Here is a 6,167-nt window from a genome sequence, read left to right as displayed (position 1 = left end):
AGTCGCTCAGTCGTGTCCGACTCTTAGCGACCCCATGGACTGCAGCCCACCAGGCTCCTCCGTCCATGGGATTTTCCAGGCAAGAGTACTGGAGTGGGGTGCCATTGCCTTCTCCGTACAGAAGCACTACTGTGTCTCAAATTTGTTGATGCAGCCAGATAAATAAAAATTAAATCTATTTAAACGCTCCCCCTGGCTTGTGACTGCAACCATAAAAGACACTTGCTCCTTGAAAGAAAAGCTATGACAAACCTAGGCAGCATATTAAAAAGCAGAGACATTACTCTGCCAACAAAGGTCCGTATAATCAAAAGCTATGGTTTTTCCAGTAGTCATGTATGGATGTGAGAGTTGGACCATAAAGAAAGCTGAGCGCCGAAGAATTGATGCTTCTGAACTGTGGTGTTGGAGAAGACTCTTGAGAGTCACCTGGAGAGCAAGGAGATCAAACCAGTCAATCCTAAAGGAAATCAGTCCTGAATATTCATTGGAAGAACTAATGCTGAAGCTGAAGCTCCAATACTTTGACTACCTGACGCAAAGAACTGACTCACTGGAAAAGACCCTGATGCTGGGAAAGACTGAAGGCAGGAGAAGGGGACAACAGAGGATGAGATGGTTGGATGGCATCACCAACTCAATGGACGTGAGTTTGAGCAAGCTCCAGGAGTTGGTGATGGACAGGGAAGCCTGGTGTGCTGCAATCCATGGAGTCACAAAGAGTTGGACATGACTGAATGACTGAATTGAACTGAAGTGTTACCCAGTCCATACCAGCTTATGACTACTAGTACTATCTTAAGCAACAGACACTAGAAACACCCCCTATATGTGTACACACATGTCTGTGTGTGTGTGTGTGCGTGTGTGTGGAGGGGTGAAAATACCTTGGATATTTTAATGAGAGGAAAGGTGACCCCTTTCAGAAAAAGGATAGGAATGACCAGTATACCCAACTAGCTGGGACCAGTTATTCCGAGTTGCTGACACTCTCTTCCACCCCCAGTGAAGATGAAGGCTCTAAGAATGAAGTGTGATGGGGCAGGTGCTGTGGCCAAGTTACCATGTCTCCTTATGGTCTTATCTATGGGGGTGGGAATGGGAAGGCCACAGCACAAAGTTGAGTTTAGGCAGAAAGGGCTCCTTTGTGAACCCTACTAATGATTTAGTCCTGGACTGACTCGAGCCCCTGGCAGCCCCTAAGGCAGGTGCTTCAGTGGACTCCTTACCTTGTTAAAGTCTCAGGAGTGGGATGGGACGTGGAAGGCAGATACTCACTGTGACCTCCAGCTTCTGCTGACTGCCGGGTCTGGAGTGACCAGCCTGTCCAGATAACAGATGACTGATGCAACACTGACCCTGACCACACCCAAGGCCAGGAACTTGATCAGGCATGTTCAAGTGCATTAATGGACACAGTGGGTTGGAAGAATTAAAATCTGGACCATATCAGATGTTTGGCAGTCCTTACCAAAGTCAGCCTCTGGTGAGAATGTGAACAGGAACCCAGAATCAAAGACCTAAAAACCAACAAGAGACGTGCCACCCCATGGACATTTCCCAGGGCAGGTTGGTATTATGATTTGAAAGGCCCTAAGGAAGGTCCCCAGGTTCCCCTTCCTATCTAGTGAAATGATGCCTAAAATTCACAAATTAGATCCCTCTTCCTTTCCCTGCACTCCCTCTACTTTGGGCAGGGCTGGGTGGAGTTGGATGGAGCTGGGACCAGTGTTATTATGAATTGCTGACACTCTCTTCCACCCCCAATGCAGATGAAGATTCTGAGAATGAAGTGTGATGGGGCAGGTGCAGGAGTGGACAGAAGTAATGATGAGGAACTAACTTTCTAATAATGCCTGCAACTGATTCTATTGACAATCCAGACTTTAGGTCTCTCTCCCTAATCCCACCAAACACATCTAGGTTCACTCTTTGGAAACAGTGAGCTTCTTCTTCAAAGTACCCATCACTTCCTGCCACCCAAGACCTACAAGGTAGGATACTTTCAGGATAGGCTCTATGTAGGCTCAAAGACTATGTATAAGTGATTAACTCAAAACCTCCCTCTGTGGGTTCCTCTGTATAAATGGTGACATAGTAGAAAGCCTGGTGTATTTTGATGTGATCTGCCAGACTCTTAGAAGTCCTCCTTCCAAAAATATCCTCCTTGCTCCAGACCCACCTGGCACCTAAAATTTCACCATTAGAGGTACTTAAAGTAATTCAGTAGGTCTCCTGGAAAACAAAAAGATTTCCTGATTCAGGGTAGGGGTGGGGGATTAGCAAGGAGAAGTCACCTAAGAACAAATCAGTGGTAGCCTCTGAATTCCTATGCACCACCTGAAGGGTTTAGAGGTAGCAATCCAGTGTGGGAAGAGGAGTTGGAGTGGGGAAGCAGGAGGGCTGGAGGGTCTGAAGCCATTTTTCATAGTGAATACAGGGGTTTCAATTACATTATATATTTATTTGGGGTGGCTTTGGCAAGGGACTGATAAGAGACCTGGGATGCTAAAGACTCCTCCATAAACCATCCCGTGATGCTAACACTGCAACAAGAGAAACAAGCAGAGCTCTAAGACCTTGGAAATCAAGACACAGGAGTCCTGGACTTGGGAGAGGGGGTGAGTGGGTAGGGAGAGAAGAAGGCGCGGTTGGAAGAGAACACCAAATTCAATCCCTCCCCCTCTTGGTTACTTTCCTTGTCAGAGGCAGGCAAACACCCCAAGGCAGGCAAACATTCCTCAGGGTGAGGAATACCCAGGAGGGTCTTGAGTCCTCAGAAATCTCTGCAGGGTCCCCTCCCTGGAGGAGGCCTTGAATAGGAGTGCGGGACAGAAGCGCAGGGTGAACTGTGGGCTGGGCTGTCTGGTCACGTGACGCGATCTCTCTGCTTCTCGTCCTGTAATTCTGTCCCCCTCCTCCTCTGGTCTCCCTCTGCTCCTTTCCCCTCCCTCTGCTCTGTTTTCATTTGGTTAAAATAGATGCACACTCTGGTCTTTTCTATTTTTAATACCTAGCCGTTACATAATCCACACTGTAATTGCTGACTTGAAAAAGTACTGGCAACAGTAGAAAATCCCCTGAGTTTTAAACAGGAAAAGGATTATTACAGCACAAAAGCCTTTGGCAGTTTTACTGACTGGTAAACCGTCTGTAGTCGTCACTTGCCAGTGGAAGTCACATGGGCCTTGGGAAACACTCGCCTCATCTCAGGGAAGGCAGGCTGGGGGAAGGGAAGAACCACAGCCTCGGCTGGGAGGGGAGGCTTTGTGTGGCGAGGCAGGGGTGGGACCGTGCCCTGGAGCTTCTGCTGGGCCCGGTCCAGAGGGGAGCCGGGAAGGAGTGAGCTTCAGGATACCCGTCCCCTCCTCCCAGGACCACCTTTTACTGCTTTTGTTTCTGGTTAAGACAGTCAAGTCTCCAACATCCCCAACCTCTCCCTCATTGACTGCCTGGGCCTTCTTACAGTCTCAAACACATTTCTGGGCAAGCCTGATTTCATAAAGACAAAGGAGCAAGCAAGACTGCTTGTTAATCACACAGATTTGACCCACTCCTCTGCAAGGCTTTCCACAGATTAAGTCAACCACCACACTATTTAATTCCTCAATAAAATGCTCTAATAACAACATAAGCACTAAAGGTTTGATAAAGGGTTTCCCAACCAAATTGAAATTAACTATCTCATTTAAGACAAAAATTCTCATGTGTTGGTGGTATGGGTAGTGTAGGAAATACAAAGGAAATACAAAGGGACTGCTTTCCCTGCTTTTGCCAATTCTGCCACAATCCTAACCCCAATAATCGAGGAGGATCAGTCCAATCTGTGTAACTATTCATGTCAATTCATTCCATAAACATTTGCTGAATACCACATGCTGGACTAGTTGTTGGGGATATAACATTTAGCAAAATCACTGCCCTCATAGAATTGCCAGGTCAATGAGGGAGACAGAGACCTTAATCAAAATACTGCATGAACATATCATTACTATGATGATGTATTATAAGGGAAAAGCATAGAACAGTTGGGGCACTTAGAACAGAAAGACCAGATAGGGTCTGAGGGTTCCTAGGCACCTAGGGACTTCAGGGTTCTTTAAATTCAGCATCCCATATTCTTCCCATTCCCTCCTTCCTTCCCATTTTTTCCATATAGAGAAAATAATGCTAGGTTCCTTATGGTCTCACATAGCAAACTAATTGATTCACATAGCAAACTAAAAATTTAGCACTGTAAGACAAAAGGTCATGTTAAGAAAAGCCAAACCACACTTTACAATGAGAACTACACATAATTCATGACATGAATTAAGACTCAATCAGCTGCAGGTGTCAAAAATCCAAATCAAACTTTCAAAATGAAAAAAAGGGGGTGGGGGGAAGCCTAGACCCATGTAAATGAGATATCCAGACTTAGACTAGCTTCAGGCATGATTAGATCTCTCTGGTGCTCGAAAACTGTCATTAGTCTCCATTTCTAGATCTTGCAGCTCAGCTTTCACTTGTCTTGTCTTCAGAATTCCCCCTGAGGTACTAAGATGGTCACCAATAACCTCAGAATTACATACATTCTAGAGGCTTAGCAACCCAGCTGGAAAAGAAATAAGAATTCATTGAGCAGTTTCAATGAAAATCCAGAGTCCCAACTGGCCTGAATTTGAGACCATGCCCTTCTCTGACTGGCACAGTCAGGTGTCCTCCACCTAGAGCCAAAGAATGGACTCAACTCCACCAAAACTGATCTGAGAATAGGAAGGAGGTGATCCCTAAAAGGAAAATTGAGGTGCTCTTATCTAAGAAGGGAGAATGATGCTGGGCAGTCGAAGCCCACGATCTCTACTGTCCTCAAAGTTTGTAATTAAGTGGATATTAAGAAGAAACAACAGGTTCTTCCATCAACTGGGTCTTTCTTCCTGAGGAATGAGCAAGAGTGCTTATTTAGTGTGGCAGTGACTGGATCTGCCCTGTTTCCAATCCAGCTACATGGAGACCTTGGCATCTTTAGGGCACTCCATGGAGTCTTAATATTCGTTGATGTACTTGCTCAGAGCAGTCTTCAAGTCTCACCTCGTGAAAGACTTCTCCTTCTCCTCATTCCCTACTCAGTGCTGGCAGGGCTGGGAAGGCCACAGCTCTCTCTGGCTTTGTCAAGTGTCCTCAGGGTCTGTGTAAATTACATGAAAGAAAGGGAATGACAAGCCCTTTGTTGGGAAGTTTTGCTTCCCTTTTGGAATCTGAATTGAAAACGGCTTCCGCTGGGCAGGAAGGGGAGGATCAGGATAGTTTCTGGAGCATCCAACCAACAGACGTCCATAGAAAAGATCTTGGGGGTTGGGGGGGCGGTGGATCACTGTCAAACATTATACAAGTTACACAGCACTACAGCAATCATGTGTTAGCTGCAACCACCGTGTCCATGTCCTTATAAAAGCTTCCTGGACCCCCCTATCCAATACCCTCCCACAATTTCTGCAAATTCCCAGCAATTAATGCTTTTTTCCCTGCCATGGGCTCCGAAATCACTGCAGATGGTGACTGCAGCCATGAAATTAAAAAGACGCTTGCTCCTTGGAAGAAAAGCTATGACAAACCTAGACAGCATATTAAAACGCAGAGATGTTACTTTGCCAACAAAGGTCCATCTAGTCACAGCTATGGTTTTTCCAGTAGTCATGTATGGATGTGAGAGTTGGACCATAAAGAAAGCTGAGTGCCAAGTAACTGAGGCATTTGAACTGTGGTGTTGGAGAAGACTCTTGAGAGTCCTATGCACAACAAGGAGATCAAATTAGTCAATACTAAAGGATGCTTTTGAACTGTGGTGTTGGAGAAGACTCTTGAGAGTCCGTTGGACTGCAAGGAGATCCAACCAGTCCATTCTAAAGGAGATCAGTCCTGGGTGTTCATTGGAAGGACTGATGCTAAAGCTGAAACTCCAATACTTTGGCCACCTCATGTGAAGAGCTGACTCACTGGAAAAGACTCTGATGCTGGGAGGGACTGGGGGCAGCAAGAGAAGGGGACGACAGAGGATGAGATGGCTGGATGGCATCACTGACTCGATGGACACAAGTCTGAGTAAGCTCCAGGAGTTGGTGATGGACAGGGAGGCCTGGCATGCTGCCCCTCATGGGGTCACAAAGAGTCGGACACGACTGAGCCTG

The 6,167-nt window shown here is 46.3% G+C and overlaps 1 long non-coding RNA gene across 8 annotated transcripts in view; it reads right to left on the bottom strand.

Annotated features, from left to right (window-relative positions):
* LOC104992422 overlaps positions 1-6,167 on the bottom strand; it is a 57,816-nt gene that overhangs the window by 2,706 nt on the left and 48,943 nt on the right. For 5 of the 8 annotated variants that reach the window (XR_825697.1, XR_825702.1, XR_825700.1 and 2 more), the window contains one exon: positions 684-5,167. This is a non-coding gene — a long non-coding RNA (uncharacterized LOC104992422). Of the gene's footprint in view, positions 1-683; positions 5,168-6,167 lie in introns of those variants that run through there. The other 3 variants (XR_825699.1, XR_825701.1, XR_825698.1) reach the window with 2 other exon arrangements.

Source organism: Bison bison, unplaced genomic scaffold (assembly GCF_000754665.1).
Source record: "Bison bison bison isolate TAMUID 2011002044 unplaced genomic scaffold, Bison_UMD1.0 scf7180017864215, whole genome shotgun sequence".
Lineage (NCBI taxonomy): Eukaryota > Metazoa > Chordata > Mammalia > Artiodactyla > Bovidae > Bison > Bison bison.
The sequence above is the reverse complement of the archived record's forward strand: the minus strand, read 5'-3'. Positions and strand labels throughout refer to the sequence as shown.